The 18,960-nt window shown below is 44.9% G+C and overlaps 1 protein-coding gene across 6 annotated transcripts in view; it reads right to left on the bottom strand.

The window, feature by feature from the left end:
- The window catches only part of TEAD3 (TEA domain transcription factor 3), a 90,652-nt gene extending 84,003 nt beyond the window's left edge, over positions 1–6,649 (bottom strand). For 2 of the 6 annotated variants that reach the window (XM_081915958.1, XM_081915960.1), the window contains exon 1: positions 6,349–6,647. The gene's annotated coding sequence lies outside the window, so the exon portion shown is untranslated. Of the gene's footprint in view, positions 1–6,348 lie in introns of all 6 variants that reach the window. The other 4 variants (XM_081915959.1, XM_081915962.1, XM_081915957.1 and 1 more) reach the window with 3 other exon arrangements.
- Between the last annotated feature and the right edge of the window lie 12,311 nt (positions 6,650–18,960).

Raw genomic sequence — 18,960 nt, 5'->3', positions numbered from 1 at the left:
TTGGTTGAAGAGGCTGGGATCTCCAGATAGCAACAACAGTAATTTATTTTCCTTCATACTACATCCCTGCACAACATTTACTCATGACATTTATTCTGTTGCCCAGTGTTGCACCATTAGGAGGCAATATCATCAGACTTACCCATCGCATTTCACAGGACTTACTTCTGAGTAAATGCACAAAGCTCAAACTGTTAGATATTTCATCATGTATATCTAATTTCTCTCATCCTACAGTGCCCCTCATTTGATAGCACAAGGCTGTATACGATTGTGCATCATACTGCAGACATAGGGAACCTCTGGTGCACATGCCAAATTAAGCCTGGCAGGGGTTATTTTGCTCTTAATATTGTTTATTGTTGCGGTTCTCAGCTGCCTTGGGAGCGTTTTCTTTTTTTAACTTAAGGGCAACAATGGCTTGCCCTGGGTAACGAGGTGAGTGTTAAATTATAAGGCTGACCATCTTGAGTGCATGCAGGAACTGCCTGTGGGTTTCCCATAGGCATCTGGTTGCCCACAGTGGGAACAAAATGCTGGACTATAAAGGCCTTTGGGCTGATGCAGAAGGGTTCTTCTAACGCCCCTCCAAAATCCTGACAGTAACACCATGGTCCATTACTGTAGAAGGTAGAGGACATGTGTGAGTGCATTCAATCATTTTGACAGGAAAAAGAGTCAAATGTCTTTGTCCCCACTCAACAGAGTTAGAAAACTAGAGTGCTCCTAGCACCACAGGCCACAGCTCAGTGACAGAGTATCTGTGTTGTATGTAAAAGTAAAGGTAAAGGGACCCCTGACCATTAGGTCCAGTCATGACTGACTCTGGGGTTGCGGCGCTCATCTCGCTTTATTGGCCGAGGGAGCCGGCATGCAGCTTCCGGGTCATGTGGACAGCATGACTAAGCCCCTTCTGGCGAACCAGAGCAGCGCACGGAGACGCCGTTCACCTTCCCGCCGGAGCGGTACCTATTTATCTACTTGCACTTTGACGTGCTTTCGAACTGCTAGGTTGGCAGGAGCATGGACCGAGAAATGGGAGCTCACCCCGTCGCAGGGATTGGAACCGCCAACCTTCTGATCAGCAAGTCCTAGGCTCTGTGGTTTAACCCACAGCGCCACTCGCATCCCGTGTTGTATGTAGTAGATCCCAAATTCAATCCCTGGCATCTCCAAGTAAGGCTGGCGGACCCCCTGTTTGAAATCCTGGAGAGCTGCTACCAGTCAATGTAGACCAGGCATGAAGAATGTCCGGGCTATGGGCCAATCAAGAGGTTGATAGATGAAATGTCCCACTCACTAGTCAAAGCTGGCTCAAAAAAGTTCCCCATCCTTGGTGCATTCTCAAGCATAAACCGAATTCTTCCAAATGTACTCACCTGCGTCAAATGATGGTGTTTCTAGAGGAAATTAACTATTCAGACTGTAGATTAAATGGCCTTACTTGCCTAAGGTTAGCCACTTTTCAAAACACATTATTTTTATTGGAATTATTCAATTAAAAATGTATTACAATATTTTTTTGCATAATACACATCATACATGCCAGTCAATTACAGGAAAAGGTTGCACACCTTTTCACTGGTCCTGGCTCTTGTGTAATATGGCTTGTAGACATGAGCAAGCAACGTGCTTATCTCTGTGCTATGAAAAGTGTCACCTGTTAATGTCTGCAAATCAATCTGACATAAGAAGAACTCTGCTGGATCAGACCAAAGGCCCATCTAGACTAGCATCCTAATTTCACAGTGGTCAATCAAATGTCTGTGGGAAGTCCGCAAGCAGAATATGAGGGCAATCTCTTGTTTAATTTTTATTGAAGCCTACCCTTACACTTTGCCTATATAGCAAATAAATACTAGTTTTTTCCTAGTCCATTGGTAGCCCTATACCTGCCTCCGATATCTAGGCCTATCACTGTTCAGCATCCCCGATTAAGGTTCAGTGAACTCAGCATTTCTTCTGGTCCAAGGTAACACAGATACACATGGAATTAGATTATATGAAGGATGCACCTAAAATATGGAATATACATTTGGTAATTGTATGCTGCGGGCAAGGGGAGCCATAATGGCCCCAAATCTCAGGCTAGTAGTATGATTAAAGAAAATACTTTCTGGTCTTAAATATTTTTTATTGTAAATCACATTGATATTTTTTTAATGAAATAGTGATCTATAAATATTTTTATAAACAAACACACACCTGCAGGGTCACAGGTCCGCAAACCCCTGCCACAAAGGAACACCAAGTATTTCACATTACAGACATTGAAGAACAAATCTGCAGATGGCCTTTTCTGACCTGTGTTATTACAATGAGACTGTAAAAGGACCTAGTAACCAGCACTTTATGAATCACATTCATGTAGGATCAATTCATCATGCATCCCACTCAAGAGTTTGCTCATATGAAGCAAGCCAGATAACAGCAAGGGGGAAAGCTCTCATCTGACATGTCTATATTCCCAAACACAGCAAAAGTAGGGGAGAAGACTCCAGATCCTTGGCACATCCAGTCTCTGCTCTCTACTGAAAGTGCAATTAGGGATGGTCAGTTACTGTCAATAGGACTGGTGGTTTCTATAAGACAAGCACAGGTCTCACAAGGAAACTAGACCAAGAGCTGTCAAACTTGTTTCGCAAAATGTATCAGATTGTGACAATTGCCATTACTTCTAGCTCAGTTTGAAGTCAGACTTCTAGGCAAAAATCACACGGTCCCTGGCAGTTTAAAATGGTTGTGCTCTTACATTTGGGGATGCTTAAGACCAAAACCCTACGTCTGCCTGAAAGTAGGTTTAGCATGAGCATGTAGGCTGCCAAAGAAACCAGTCGCTTTGCTCCTCCTCCTCTGATGCACTGTGTAAACTAAGTGTTTCCCAACCTTGGGCCTCCAGCTGTTTTTGAACTACAATTCCCATCATCCCTGACCACTGGTCTTGCTAGCTAGGGATGATGGGAGTTGTAGGCCAAAAACATCTGGAGGCCCAAGGTTGGGAAACACTGGATTTGGCTTAGCACATTGTCTGAACGGGGACTCATGGTTTGTCTCACTGTAGACAAACCGCAAGCTGTAACTAAGATTTGTACTTTGGTTTACAGCTTGTTGCTCTTCTGCAGGAGAGAGACAATAAGTATTCTGCCTTTGAAAATATTAAAGCTAGCAGCTATTTGACTCCCTTTCTGTAACTGGAATATTAATAAAGTGGAAATAAATTTTAAATAGTGCAGCGGGCATGTAAACTACCAAACACCATCTATCGCCTATCAAAATATACAGCAACTTGTCTACAGTAGCATTTTAATGCGTTTTAACTTCCAAGTTTTAATCATGTGTTGAGTAAAGTAATGTAAAAACTTTCTAACCGAAGCTATAAATCTTATAATATGAAAGCCAATATGTCTGCAAAATTAAAATGGTGTAGTGAAATTATGGTTTCACATCCAAGAATTTCACAGCTTGAAAAGTTTGTTTTCTTACCAAAAGGTAGGAAGTTTGGGCTTAAGTTTAGTAAGATTTACAGTCACTTCTTCAGGTTCAAAATTGGATTTGAAACTTGCTAATGTGGGAAGTCAGTGGATTTCAGATCCCCACAACACATGTGTAGTTTCAACACTAGTGTTAACCCTCCATAAAAAAGAACATTTCTGGAGACACAGAGACCCACAGGCATGCATATCATTATGAAGTCTCCAACTGACCTTTTATGACTAGACCTACAGCCTTATATAAATAAGAAAGTATGGAGAAGCTATAAATGACCCAATAATCACCATCTTGCCTTGCATGTTAATATACAGACACTTCTAAGGTTGAAGAGCAGGGCTACAAAGGCAGAACACAGCAGTTGTTGGTGCTAAATGTAATTACTTTGAAACAAAAGGGAGGGAACTTCAAGCTTGTTCTTAGGAGGTTTGGGGTGGGTGATATCCAGTAAAAACTCAGAATTGCTCTTTTCTGCTTCCATAATACAAATACATACTAATAAACCATAATATTTCTAGAACAACACAGCAGCCTAATGGCTTTCTGGAAATGAAATATATCACTCCGAGTTTACTAGTAAACATTTGGAGGATATCCGCTGGAACTGTGATCGCAATTATTAAGCACTCACTCAAATCAATATATTACAGCATAATCCTAAATACGTTTATTCAGAAGAAATTCCTGTTGTTTTCAGTGGGGCTTACTCCCAGATAAGTGTGTATACTGTTTGAGTACACCCATAGGAAATTTGCACTGATTTATGAGGAAATTGGGGTACATGCAATTATATTTGGCTGTATGTCTTGCTCACAATCACCATGGGAAAGTTGAAACCTTGCCCACAATCCCTTGCCTCAGTTTCCCAGGACAGGTAAGCGCCTACCCCATACCTAAAAGCAAGTAAAAGCCCTATTATCTTTTTGTTTCATCAGGGCACAAACTTCACAGCTTAGACAGCTTAAAAGACAATGGTGGAACAATCTCCCCAAAGCAGCATCTCTTTATTTGGGAGGTTATATTTCGTGCAGTAGCATACAGTGCAACCCAGGTGCTGTTTTCGAGATAGCTATTCCCTTGAACAGTGTAAGCTCTTGCATGTCTAGGCCTGCAGGACCAACCATACATCCAGCCCTGCAGAGCCATGACCAAACAGCAACCTGCCTGCAAGGCCTCACCATCAGAAAGTGGTCTGGAGTACAAAGTGCCTCCCTCTTAGAAGTCCCATATACAAGAGTTCCTCAATAAAGCTTTGCCTTATTCACAGGAGGCTATGTATATGACCTAGAAGAAACTCTCCAGTTTCCCTCGTTTATGTTCCCCTGCACATCCATAAGAACTCTACAAAGAACAGGCAAGTGGCAGCCTCCAAAAGATTGCAGCCATTGAGAAAACTATTAAATGGAAGGGAGAAAGGGCCTGACACAGTCCGCCTGCCCTGGTGCAACAACCAAAATACCATGGATTATGACAGACAATAGGAAACCCTCAAGAGACCTCTCTTTTTAGTTCTTTGCCCTCTGATCTCACAGCTTCCCTATTTCTTTGTTAAACCATTAACACTGTAGGTCAGCTGCCCAGAACTAATCAGCCAGAACTGGATCCCCTGTTATGACTGATATAGGGTGGATATTTAACACACTGGTCAAGCCCATCCCATCTTGGGTTTTCAATATTAACACAGTTGTCATATCCTCTCCCTTCCCCGCTCCCCAATTAAATTGTTCGTCCTTCTCCCCACCCTCCCCTTCTCTCTTTCTCACACACACACATCAGTACTATAAACTTCCAAATGTAACTTTCAGCAATACAACATAAATCTACACATACAACGAATCTACCAAAGCATTGTTTTTACGCACGTGACCAACGAGTGAGAAACACAGCATTACGCACATAACACACACAAAGGTAATTAATTGAGGAAATGTGTTTGTGCAATCCATGAGTTGTCAACACAGCGGCCCTATGGCCTAAGTTCAAGCTGGCGATAGATACAGGCACACTGGAGAACAAATCCTGCTTCAAAAGACTTCCTCTTGGATGTTAATAAATAATATGAATATTATAAGATTTTTAAAAACTCACAACGTCCGTAAGAGCAACACTGTGATGCCCGAGAGACCAGAAAGATTATATAACCTATTTTTATACAGAGATATATGCTCCATTCTAGTTATCAATATACAGTCTGGATCGTACACACGAAAGCCCTTTTGGCAGACGGACAGGCTCTGATTACAACCAACTGGGACGGACAAAGCATAACTATATATAAGGAGGAAATTAATCCAGCTCTGTTACAGGCCACGGACTTCAAAACTTGAAACGGAGCAGGAACCATGACTCGACGTCAGGCATCTCTGAGTGTACCCCCAAAAGGACAGTGTAGGATTTGTTGTTTTCCCTTTTTCTTTTAAGGGTTTGGAGCTCCCAGCAAAGCGAGCCCTGAGAGCAGGGAAACTTGCCCCCAAGGAAAAAGTAGCTGCCCAAGACAGGCTCCATAGACATAAAGTAGTGGATACAATGTTCTTTCCCAGAGGAAAACCGCAACAAGGCATGGCTGAAAACCGGGGGGGGGGCAAGGGGGTAGAAAGAAAATGGGCTCACCCCCTTCAACTTTTCTCTTCCTAGCGTGACCAATTCCATGGGCGGGAGAAAGGGGGGGTCGAGGTTTGGGTCTGGGGGTGGATAAATATGGGAAGGGGCAGGGGGCGGGGAAACTCCCCCCGCAGCCCGGGACATCTGTGTGGAAAAAGGGGGGCGCAATAGAGACGAATCCTCTCCTTCCTCTCCCGGAGAGTTTCCAAGGCCGGGATGGGAGCGCTCGCCCGCCCGCCCGCTTGCTTGCTTACTTACTCCGTGCTCCGTCCGGGGAAGGGTGGGTGGTGGTCCCGCCGGTGCAGCCGCTTGAGGCTCTGGATCGTTTGGGTGAGGGGGGGGGAGAAGGTGACAGGGCAGCAGGAAGAGGGGGGAGGCGCGGCTGGCTGGCTGGCTGGCTGAGGAATCCGCCGCGCACCGAAAGGAGCTCTAGCCGGGCGCCGAGCAAGAGCGACGGGAAAGTTTGTGCGAAGGAGGGAGGAGCAGAAACTTGGAAAGGGAGAGAAAGAAGGAGGGAGGGAAGGAAGGAGAGCAGGAGCCGCCAGCCCCCGCCCTTCTCGCCGATGGACAGCCTCCTCCTTCCGCGACCATCTCTGGGGGAGGAGACCTGAGGAAGAGGGTCGTCCCCCCACCCCGCGCCTTCGCTTTCTCGGGTGGTGGTGGGGGGGAGTTTTTCTGCCGGAGGCAGGACGGGAGGGAGGCTGGAAGGAAACTGGATGCGTTTACTGGAAAAGGCTGGATCATTAGGGCCAACCACCTTCTTCTAATAAAGGGGGGGGGCAGTCTGTTTGCAAGGGGGAATAGTGTCTGGTGGGTACATAAGGCCGAGTGGACTTCATGGTCAAATGTTGAATGGGGCCCCAAAGTTATCTTCTTTCCCTTGAGTGAGTAATGCATGGCTTGAGACAGAGCGTTTGACTTCAGCCGCGAAGTTCCAGGTTCAAATCCCGCCTTCGCTAGGAAGTTCAGCGTGTGACCCTTCGGACTGACACTTAAAACAGCCTTAGTGGGCTGTTGGGATGCGGGACAGCGGGGTGGGGAGTGGCGAGAGAGCGAGGTACACTGTACACACTCAGGACCGAGTTCCTTGCAGGGAGGCTCGGCTCTAAAATGTACTTTTAAAAAAACGGGAGAGAGATCCAGGCCTACTTTTGAATGTAGCAACAGGCGCATTTGCGCAGCACTCCAAGGCGAGTTTGCTTTCCTTGTTAGCATGCATGGGATTTGGAGGTTGCAGGTTTGGATAACTTTGTTGTTGTTGTTTTACTCTTGCGTGAGAGGAAGCCGTGGGATGAATGGTCTGGGGTAACTAACAGCAGCTTTTCCAGAAGGGATGAGCTGCAGTTGTGGGGGCGCCTGCCTGCCCGCTCTCCCAGGCGCAGCCCAGAGGAACGCCTGAGCGCGGAGGTCGTCCTGGGCAGGCAGAACCTGTCTGCGAACAGGTTGGGCGGGTGGCGACCGCCTCGTCTCTCCTTCAGCCCCGGGCAAGGAGTGGCAGGGAAAGCGCAGGGGGGCTAAGCGACCCGCCCGCCCGCCCGCCTGCGTCGGGGGCGGGCGGAGGCCCGGCTGCACTGGGAGTCGCCCTCCGCTGGAGGAGGCGCGTTGCCGGATCTCAGACCAGCAGCCCCTCCTGCCCTGAAATCTCAGCCTCAGCGCTCGGCTGCTGACGTCACGGGCGGAGGAACGGCCTGCTCGCTTCCCCAGCCGGCCATCGCGGCTCCTCCGCCGAGCCTCCCGCTGCAGCGACTCCTAGGGGTCACGGGGCGCAAAGGACGCCGCTCCCTCGGAACCGCTCGATTGCAAACCGACCAAGCCGCAGTCGGCAATAGAGGAAGTCGGTCAGACTTTTCAAATCTTATTTTCTTCCTCTCTTCGCCAAGGGGCGGGCTGTAGGAAACGGATCCGACATGGGGCGGGGTGGAGGGGGAAACAAAATCTCCTCTCGCGCGCGCGCTCCTGCTTCAGCGGCCGCCCGGCCTTTTTTCAAACGAGCGAAAAAACGCGGGTTATAAAACGCAGAGGCTTAGGAAGCGATGCGGAATTTGCGGCACACGTGCAAATGCAATCGGTTGAATGGAGCGTTTTATAAGGATTCTGAAGAACAGCCGCGCTTGGAAAAGTCGCTTTTGAAGTACTGCATTTGAGCACGAAAAAGAGGTGTCGCCACTTTGCTTTTTTTGTCCGTGTTTCTCATTACGTCCCAGCCCGTGATCGTCCCTCTTTCCACCCTCATGTGTCCCAGAGTCTCCTGCGCTCTCCTTGCACACCTCTGCCCGTTCTCCTTTCCAGACCCTCAGCCCGAAATACATCTAGCCAATGCATCCCCCCACTTCCTTGACACATCGCTTCATAAAACCCATCGATGAATTCCATGGAAGACCATAGCTGACTGGAACCCGGATGCCTCCCTCGGGAATATTGCAGACCGCTTCTCCTGAACGAGCTACTTTTATAAACAAAAACAATTTGTCTTTCCCCTACAAGTCCTTTTATTTGTGGAGGCAGAAGGAAAGACAAGCAACTAGTACTAGTATTCTTCCCACCTGCTCCATAAGAAGTAGATCATACGCATACCCTCCAACAGTTCTCCGATGAAAATATGGGTGTTCTAGTCAATAATAATAATTCTACTATTTATATCCCTCCCCATCTGACTGGGTTGCCTCAACCACTTGGGCCGGCTTCCAACATACAAAAAAAAAACATAATAAAACATCTCTGCTTATCCTCCACTTTTGAAATTCAGTTTGTTTGGAGAGGTGTCTCTTTTGTTGTGTTGTTTCCAGCTCTTGGAACAGGATCCTTACTTGCAATGCTACTCGGACCTCTTCAGGGGCAGAGATCACAAAAGAGATTTATATCGGACATCTTCACCATCTCCTACCTACCGGTTCGGAGGCCTTCCCCTAGTTAAGAGTCACCTTAGTGACATTGATGGGTAATAGATTAAGGATAAAGGATGGACAATCAACATGTGGAACTTGTACAATGATCTAAGGTGTGCTCACTTAGCACCCCACATGAGGGACAGCAGGATCACACCCACTGGTCATGCCACACTGCCATACTAACTGGTCCAGACCCATGGCAGCTGCACGTGCAGTTCTTACGCATGCATATATAAGGGCTCCTTCATGCAGGTAGTTCTGTTTGCACCTGGGGTCCTTCACACTAACATCAAATGTGAAGCTACTGATTACAGTGGGATAGGGGGGGGGCATGGCCAGCATGTACATTCCTCTGCCTTTCATGCATGTGATGATTGCATGGGAGGGTGTTGTGTGTGAACGCCCCATTAGTAACAATCACTGGTTAGATAGAGGCTTTAAAAAGTTGTCTGTTCCAGGCCCCTGTGCCTCATGGATCATCTCCTTTTAGACTTCAACCCATTACCCATTTAGGACATGGGTGGCACTGTGGTCTAAACCACTGAGCCTCTTGGGCTTGCTGATTGGAAGGTTGGCAGTTCAAATCCCTGTGATGGGGTGAGCTCCCATTGCTCTGTCACAGCTCCTGCCAACCTAGCAGTTCAAAAGCATGCCAATGTAAGTGGATAAATAGGTATCGCTGAGGTGGGAAGGTAAACGGTGTTTTCTTGTGCTCTGGTTTCCGTTATGGTGTTCTGTTGTGCCAGAAGCGGTTTAGTCATGCTGACCACATGACCCGGAAAGCTGTCTGTGAACAAATGCTGGCTTGATCGGCCTCAAAGCAAGATGAGCGCCACAACTCCATAGTCGCCTTTGACCGTCCAGCAGTCCTTTACCTCTTTCTTACCTTACCAGTACCCATTTAATTTTGGAATATGATCCACTGAGTATTTATTCCTGAGGACTGCATGGTTAAAGGCACATTTCAGGTGCAGGTTTTGGTGTTGCTTTGGGTCAACACTCTTTTCAGAGATCCATTTTGCTTAATGGCTGCTTCTCTTTTCCCCCTTACATTTTCAGGATCAGCTGTTTCCATTTCCAAATTATAAAATAAAAGCTGTATTTAATAATGCTATAAATAATATTTCCATATAGCTGCTATATCCTAGGCAAAAAATAACTACAGCTCCATAGAAATAAGTACTTTCCCCTGAATAGTTCAAAACAATTTCTTTTAAAAACTCTTTACTGGATGTAAAATGCCTTTAAATTCACAGAGACAAAATTCATGATGTAATGCCAGTAAAGGATCCCTCTCCCTATTAAAAAAAGGTTGAGATTGGTTATTTCTAAGTCTGTCTGCAGCTGTTTCCAAACTATATCATTTTACTGTGATCTGTTATAAATGATGTAGTCAGTTCAAAATGCCCTAATCACCTTTCTAATCAATTAATGCCAAAAGCCAGGGCAAAGAGGTGCATCTTCAGTATTCGCCAAAAGCTACCATATATAGTGAAGGTGCCAGATGCCTCCCAGGCCACCCCTCCCCCGAGCTTCTGAAGTCAATGGAACAACCAAGAGGGTTGTTGGTTGTTAGCAGATGAGATGGTCTGTAGGGAAAGAGGTGGTCTTTCGTGTATTTGGGGACTGAGTCCTTCAGGGCTGGAATGAGCAAGGCTAAAAGCTGCAAAGGTCTGTGTGATCAGGAATGCAGAAGTTGAGGGGGAAGAAACAGCAAGGCTAGGTGCTGGCAGGCAGGGAAAACCGGAGAGCTTAGGGGGAAGAAAAAGAAAGAAAGTCGGATGACACTGGGAGGAGGCAGCAATAACTATTTCTCTGCTCTTTTCCCTCTAGTTTGCTATTATCATTATGTGATTCAGGATAAGGACTGAGGACTTGTCAAGTTGATCAGTCAGTATATGCTATCCCTGTGCTGTTTAAGTCCTTTTCAAAGCCAATTGCGAATTCCTCCTCTTTTTTTATTTTAATAGGGCAAATGTGTGCTCTGGCTCAGAAGAGGCAGAAGTATTACAGCCTTAAGGACACTAAATGTGAAGAAGTTCATGCAACAGCAGAGCACTGCTTGGAGGGGCAGGAGGTGTGTTGCATACACCAGTTGTTGTTTTTACGGTTAGATTTATGTTCCTGGAACAGTACATCAGGGGAACTCTCGGCCCCTAAAGCAATAAATAAAATGACCCCAAATGACACAGGCCAGGGTGGGGGAGTTGTGTCAATCATCATCACCCTTCATAGAACAGGCAGGATCCATTAGGTGCTCCTTTGGAATGGGAGATTACATTCTAAACGGCTGTCACAATTGCACACAACTGCCGCACTATTTGGGAAAGTATCGCCTATTTTCCCAAGTGCAAATTAGTGTGCTTTGAATACCTAGAAAATGCAAATCGCCCAGAAAGAGAAGTGCTAGCTTGAGGGAAGACCTCAAAATCACATGCAACAAATGAATAACAACCAGTTAGGTGTTTTTCTTATTCTGGGTTCCCATGGTCAAATGGAGGTCCCCTGCATTAGAAGGTGATGCGTATTACTTCCCTTACTTCAGCTGGGTAAGCCAGCCCAACTGTGTATAGAGGCCCTCCGGCCCCTCTTTTTGCTGATGTCTACCCCACAGTCCTGCCCTGATGACACCACTTTTGTTATTATATGCAAAGGAAATTGTGCCACCTGAAAGGAAATTCAATGCACCTTAGTATGTGGAAACATGGTGTTTCCACATGTCTAACATAGTATTTATGTTGAAGCCTTTCATCAAGGGAGGGGGCCTTCCAGGTGCTGTCAGTCTTCATCTCCCAGCATCCCTGACCATTGGCCATGCTGGCTGGGTGTGATAGGAACTGAAGTCTATCAACAGCTGGGGGGGGGCACAGGTTATCCATCCCTGACTTATTCCTCATGGGAAATAGAGAAAGGAAAGAGAACTTGGAAGCCAGTGCCTTTGAGGCCCTTGCAAAAATAGGGATGGCAAGGCAGCAATGAGTGGGCGAAGGAGAGGGAGTGGTAAGTCGTGAGATGTAGACACAACAAGGTCAAAGAAATTAGGTCAGAGCTGTTGTCAGTGTGAAGGGTTATTGTACAGAACGTCTTGTTTGCCACTTACAAACCATTGTAATTAAGTGGTGTATGAATGGCTGAAATAAAGAAGAGGCACAGACAGAATGGACTGTAACAGAGAAGGGGAACTATGGCCCTTCAGGCATGGGTTGGACTATAACTCGCATCATCCTTGACCCTTGGGCCAAGCTGTCTGGGCTTGATGGAAACTCTAATTCAGCAGCATATGGAAGGCCATGAGTTTCACATCAGTGGACTGGAACCCTAGGTAGCAATATCAACACAAGATCATTTTAAAACAACATTTGGGTTTTCTCATTTTCAGTCTTGGTTGATTGATAACATAAGTTCACCCTTCATCAAAAGGTCCCAGGGCATAGGGCCCATGAGGCAAGGAGAGGTGGTGGCACGTCCAACTCCTATGCTTGTTGGCCACTGCCTCCTCCTCCAGTGTGTGCCTGCACATCCTTCTCATTACTTTCTGGTTTTGCTGCACCCCCCCCCCCAATTTTCCTTCTGCAATTTGTTCTCTTTGCTGTCCTGCATTCCCTTTCCTCCCTCCACCTCTCAGGAGTCATGTCAGTTTTCTGTGATGCAGGACATGGGATATCCAATGACACCAAAGTGGGCTTCTCCCCTGACAGTCTGCTCAGCTCCTCCCTGGGATCTGAGTCAATTGTCCCCCAACCCACTGAGCCCCTTCTGAGTCCAGTTCTGGCACTTCCCCATTTTCCTCCTCTGCTTCAGACCAGTCCTGCCAAGATGTCTCCATTTCAATCATGACCCCAAAAAATGAGCGTCCCAATTTGGATCACCCGGATGTTGGAGGGTATGACATAGGACTCCTTCCCACACTTGCTGAATGGTGCAGTTAGCAGGAAGCATGGCCAGTGGGGTCAGTAGGGATGGCCAGAGCTAGCCTAGGGGGCTCTGTAGCTCTGTTACATAAGAGGGGATTTACCTAAAACCCCTTAGTATTAATTTCCTTGAAAAACAAACAAACAAACACTGGTTGAATCTGCACATGTGAAAATGTGTGTGTGTGTGTGTGTGTGTGTGTGTGTGTGTGTAAGAGAGAGAGAATGAAATGGATTAGGCTGTTAGCAGCAAGAGCAATGAACAAGGCTTAGTTAGCTGGGTTGAACCCAAAAGCCATTAGCCTGCCATTAGCTCAACCTTATACAGAAAGAGTGGGCTGAAAGTGTTGTAATAACAGGCCTTCTGGTGACAGTACCAGGACTCATCTGTTTCTCACTGATCCAGAAACACCACCCAGGCATCCTATTCCTGTCCATTTCATGTCCACAGAGACAGGTTCTGGGAGTGGGATAATGCAACAACTTCCTAATTTCTTTTTTTTTTTAATCAAATGTGTAGCATGTTAGGGATGTGCTATTATACCATGTGTACATGTCACTTGAATAGGTCACCAGTTGGGACTTTGTGCCACTTGCCCAAACAGTGAAACTGTCAACTATGCAAGTACATATGTTGTACATATATGGAATTGATGTTGTGTAAAGCAACCCAAAGTTGAAATTGCATGAAAGCTCAGTTGTTTGCTCTCCAGCTTAAGAAGTAGAAATGTAAATGTGTGAAACCTCTGGAGGCGCTGAAAACGTGCAAGACTTGAGTTCACTTTGATTGAGATAAAAACATTAATCACATCAGTTAGTCAGTGCCCAGTCACCATCCTTTCAAATTTAAGATAATTATGCTGCATGGAAACAACCTCACATCATTTGTGAAGCTGACATGATACATGTTTTCTTATATTACAGAGAATTGGGAAACAGTTCTTTAGGTGGGGAACCTGTGGCCCTCCAATGTTGTTGAAGCCCTACTCCCATCGGCCCCAGCATGACCAATGGTCAGAGATAATGGAAGCTAGAGGATTATGGATTCCTTGTTCTTGCTTTAGATGGTAGAATAGAATAGAATAGAATAAGAATAGAATAGAATAGAATAGAATAGAATAGAATAGAATAGAATAGAATAGAATAGAATAGAATAGAATATCTACAAAACTGGACCCAGTTGTTGATAATCACTTCTTGCATATTATACATATTCATTTTAATAAGAACAGACAGAAATGTCTATCCCAGATTTCCAATCATTGCAGAGAATGAAGTGGTGCTAACTATAGTAGAAGCCAGAGGAACCAGATTTCATTTTTGTTTTCTAAGCTTTCCTCTTTAAGTCAGTAATTTCACTGAGTAATACAGTGCATACATCTTACTGTTTCCCTTCTTGAAGAATTACCCAGGGATGCAATATCTTGGGTTTATTTCCCAGTCTAAATGCTGCCCCAGTGAGAGATGGGTAGGAACTCGGTTGAAAACCATTTCGTTGTTTTAATCAGTTGAATGTCCTGTTTTCTTTACAAAGGTATTTGGTTAAATTGAACATTCTAATCATCCTTACTGCTGTTCACTTTTGTTTGTTTTATGATAGAGTCATTAATCTGTTTGTGATATTTATTGGACCTGTTTTTATGGATTCTGCTGTGTGTGTGTGTGTAATTTCATTGTTCCCTGCTGTGGAATTGAAATATTCAATGAAGAGAGGGCTATAAATTCTAGAACTGCCACCACAAATACTGCTGCTGCTGCTGCTACTGCTGCTACTACTACTAAATGCACTTGTCAGATGTAACAGTGAGCACTACTACCACTGCTGCTGCTGCTATTACTACTACTACTACTACTACCACTACAACTATTAAATGCACTGATCAGACCTAACAGTGAGCATGGTGCTTGACAATGATTGTCCTTCTTGTTGACGTCCCTGTCCAACTCCTCTTGCTTGATATATTCCTGGCTAACTCATGAGGCACTCTGTGTTTCATTCTGCCTTAATTCCTGCCATGTAGGAAGCAGCAGGAGAATAGCAGGAAGTTGCAAGAGTCAGATACTGAGAAGAGGAAGGGCACTGGCACAGACTCTTGGACAGACCAATATAGCTCTACCGTACAACCAGAAGCTATGAACACCGAATGACAGTAAAAGGTTGGCTCTGAGTTCCTGTCACTTTTCCTTGCAAAAGTAGGAGACTGCTACCTCCTTTCTTACATACCCTCACCTTCCACTTCGGTTCCTCTTTTCATAAACAAAGCCTATCCTTTGATGGCTGCTTATAAATTCAGGGGTAATAGACACTACAGAAGAAAAAACTGTGTGTGTGTCATCCAAGGATAAAGGTCTCCTTGCCCTTCTTGCCTGTTTTGTCATGCAGATTTATCCACTGGCTTCTGGCAACAGAGGCCTTAGGCTGCTGGGAGTTGAGAAATTCCCATTTATATTGCAAATGAGAAGCAGGAGGTAGCCAGAGATGGTGGTTCTGAGATCAGGTGCATGGTGGAATGGGTTGCTAGAAAAACAATTTCTTCTAATCCATCCTGTTGTTTGGGGAGGCATTCAGAAATGAGAGTGTGCCAATTGTTTTGCCCCTGTTGAGGCTATATTTCCGAGGGAAGCTAAGCAGGATTAGGCCGAGGCATTTCTTGGTTGGAGGAGGCAGCCATCAAGGGAAGAAAGCATCAATGGGAAGGCCAAACTGTTGCAGGAAGTGCTTGGTGGCAGTGACTCAGAAGGTGTGGTGCTCTTCTTTGTGAGTCACTATGTGACACTTTGCAAGAGTATCGATGAGGGCTTTGATGATTTTTTTCCAGAAGCTGCTGGGAGGATACATGTCCTCATGGGGGTTCCTGTGATGGTTTTATTTATGAATGGATGTGCTTCAATTTGGTTAGGATGCTGGAGTGGTTTAAGTACCTTCAAGCCTTATTTTTTTCTGGGTTTCAGCTGGACAGAGTGAGAGCCTTTACTTCCTGTCCTTATGCCTTTGTGTGGTGTTACTTGTGGGATGGCAGATGTCTTCTAAGCCATGATGAATCATCCAAGTAGGTGTGGAAGGAAGGTTGAAAGATGTTTTGTACATGTGAGCTGTAATTAATTGTTGTTGTTAGTCTTATTAATTGCCAAAAGGAAGACACCTAGCAGGCAGAGCCTTGAAGGTTTCTGACATCTTTCCCCTCCCCCTCCATCTTTAATATGGATCCAGTGTTGTAATAATTTACAATAGCTAAGCAACTCCAGGATTAGCACTTTCCCAACCATGCTGGAAAATAGGAAGACAGATAGTGAGGGGGGAGGGACCCCGCTGCGCCTACAGCACAGCTATCTGTATGTTGTTTTCCTCCACTGGACTCTTAATCTTTCTATAATGTGTCTAGTCTGACATAACCTAAGAGTGTAAAGCAGGTAAGATGATGTAAACCTAAAGAAAAAGTAATCAGACTGTACATAATAAGTTGAACTCGAGAAGTTCTGATTCAAGAGGAAGACAAAAGGAAACAGCTTATACACAGCCAACAGAGGGGGCCTCTAGATACAATAAGGTTAATTAGGGTTACCCGTTGGGAAATTAGGTTTACCTACATAGGTGCTTTATCATAGACAACACTTACACTTTTAAAAAATCCCTCTCCTAAACTTTCCATTTATTTATAGCATTTATATGGGGACAACATTGGGAAGTTAGTGCTGTCCTCCCTAGTAAAAAATCCTTTGTGCACATTACTCCTGAGTGATGAGGATGGAGAAATTATTTTGCAAGGTCTAGAAAGGTATTTGGGGATGGTTTCCCACTTCCACACCCCAGCTTCTACTCTACACACCAGTTTGTGCACCAGTAAAGTTTCCAAACTATCGCTGTTTCCAGATGGGATCCAGGCAAATTCAAGCTGCACAATTATAGTTGATTGGGAGGCCTTGTGCAATAAACCCATTTCCTCAAAAGATCAGACATTTTTCTCTAAAGAAAGTGATGGGGAAAAGCTTGTTTTGATGCAGTGTCATCTAACCTTCCCAGACACAAATGAGAATAAATGCTGATTAAATAGTCAACACGGCCTAATCTCTCTGCAAACAAATCAGGGGAAATGTTTTGGAATCGATTCCTGGAATCGAATTTTGTCTTAACTAAAAAGAAGCCTAAGTACCGTATGTTTAACAGCATTTATTAGCATTATTTCCTTGTTACTCTTGGCTTCCCATCGTAAGTTGGACTGTAAGCTTTTAGAGGACGGATCTGTGCTTTGTTTTTGGTGCAGTGTAAAATGCAGTAATTGCCTTTTTTTTATTACCAGCAGAATTATCTTTAGCATACAAGGAGTGTGGCTTTGTCCTCTGGTAGAATCAATAATAGAACTGTAGTATTGGAGGGGACCCCAAGGTTCATCTAGTCCAACCCCCTACAGGGCAGGGATCTCAACTAAAGCATTCATGACAGATGGCCATCCAACCTCTGCTTACCGTAAATACTTCCAATGAAGGAAAGTCCCCCGCCTTCTGAAGGGGTCCGTTCCACTGCCAAACAGCTCTTACCGCCAGAAAGTGCTTCCTGATGTTTAGTTGGAATCTCCTGTCTTGTAACTTGAATCCATTGGTTTGGGTCCTATCCTCCAGAGCAGGATAAAACAAGCTTGCTCTGTCTTTTATGTGACAGCCATTTAGATATTTGAAGATGGCTATTGTATCTCCTCTCAGTCTCTTCTTTTCCAAGCTAAACATAGTGAACTCCCTCAACTGTTCTTCATAAGGCTTGGTTTTCAGACCCTTGATCATCTTGGTTGCCCTCCTCTGCACACATTCCAGCTTGTCAATATCCTTCTTAAATTGGGGTGCCCAGAACTGGACACAGTACTCTAGGTATGGTCTGACCAAGGCAGAATAGAGCAGGACAGTTATTTCTCTTGAGCACTAGACTTCTGTTGATGCACCTAGAATAGCTTTAGCACTTTTTTTTTTTTTGCTGCTGTTGCTGCATCACACTATTGACTCATGTTAAGCATGTTAAGCTAGATCCTTTTCACATGTACTGCTGGCAAGCCAGGTGTCCCCCATCTTATATTTGTGCAGCTGACAAATAAAGAATCTTACATTTGTCCCTATTGAAATTCATTTTGTTTGTTTGGGCCCAGTTCACCAAGGTCACCTTGAATCCTGATTCTGTCTTCTGCACAGAACTTTGGTGGGCCCAGCCCCTTCAGCTCCCATGGCTTCACATAGATGACACCCCTGCTTAGCAGGAAGGAGGATGGGGACTATACTAGAGTTAGCTGGCTCTGCCTGTCATTGGCTAGGCTCTACCTACTGTTTTGGCTACCTGCATTCCATCTCACTAGTCTCAATGGGCACTGGTCGCCACTGGTTTTGAGAGGTCGCCCAGCTCACCCAACAATCCCACAGCAGTACTGAAAGTAAGCTGTTAAACGCCAGAGTTATAAATTATATAAATACAAATCGAATAAATACCCCAAAAGCAACTTATACATTTACATCTAACTAGTTTAGATTAGTAGCTAGGCAGACTATGATTTTTAAAATGTCAAGAAATTGGAGCTTGTCCCACCACTTACTCTTTTATTGATGGTTATCAGTGGAGAGAAAAGAAACCCCAGCATCCATGTAAATTATATATATCCTTCCACATGTAAATTATAAATTATCAAAGAGAACCCACCACACCACCAATAATCTAAAGAAGTCAAATTCTCCTGGGATTCAAAGAACCAAACAATGGCTAGTCTTGACTGTTAAGTATATATACACACAGGAAGTGACTATTTGATAGCCTGAGACCATTAGCTGGTTCCAAATCCCTTGGCAGTGAGTAACTTAACAGAGACTATTTTTCTTCTGTTTCGTTTTGTAGCGTCCTAGAGTTATGGACCTTCCAGAACACTGCAGCGTAAAGCAGCTGTTTTGCTGGGGTTTGAGCACTGTTTCTTTTACAAGGCAAATGCCAAGGACATGTGTGTGCATATGGTGTTGCCAACTAAACCTACTCTGTGAATACGTGTTCGTGCTTATTGATTCTGCAAGTTCTTCTTCTTCTCCTTCTCCTTCTCCTTCTTCTT

The sequence above is a fragment of the Podarcis melisellensis genome, assembly GCF_964234715.1.
Source record: "Podarcis melisellensis genome assembly, chromosome: 6".
Classification (NCBI taxonomy): domain Eukaryota; kingdom Metazoa; phylum Chordata; class Lepidosauria; order Squamata; family Lacertidae; genus Podarcis; species Podarcis melisellensis.
This window is presented reverse-complemented; position numbering and strand designations above follow the sequence as displayed.